Source organism: Anopheles ziemanni (genome assembly GCF_943734765.1).
Source record: "Anopheles ziemanni chromosome X unlocalized genomic scaffold, idAnoZiCoDA_A2_x.2 X_unloc_81, whole genome shotgun sequence".
Classification (NCBI taxonomy): domain Eukaryota; kingdom Metazoa; phylum Arthropoda; class Insecta; order Diptera; family Culicidae; genus Anopheles; species Anopheles ziemanni.
In genome coordinates this window covers 84,446-85,000 of record NW_026689852.1, presented here as the reverse complement: position 1 = coordinate 85,000, position 555 = coordinate 84,446, and positions in this window count along the sequence as shown.

Here is a 555-nt window from a genome sequence, read left to right as displayed (position 1 = left end):
GAGACCACTTGCATGGTTAGCAAGCGTTGTGATTCAATGGCCCTACCGGGCAAACACTTTGGGTTCGCAAGGACTTGGAGTGCCGGGACGGGTTGGCGGATCCAACACTCTGGGTACCTCCGGGTACTTGGGGTTGGTTGAGGACTTGGTGAACAAACACTTGTTGTACACTCTCCGGATGTACTTCGGGTGTCACCTGTTGTCCGAGGCCACTTGCATGGTAGCAAGCGTTGTGATACAATGGCCCTACCGGGCAAACACTTTGGGTTCGCAAGGACTTGGAGTGCCGGGACGGGTTTGCGGATCCAACACTCTGGGTACCTCCGGGTACTTGGGGTTGGTTGAGGACTTGGTGAACAAACACTTGATATACACTCTTCGGATGTACTTCGGGTATCGCCTGTTGTCCGAGACCACTTGCATGGTTAGCAAGCGTTGTGGTCTAATGGCCCTACCGGGCAAACACTTTGGGTTCGCGAGGACTTAGAGTGCTGGTAGTGGTTGGCGGACCCAACACTCTGGGTACCTCCGGGTACTTGGGGTTGGTTGAGGACT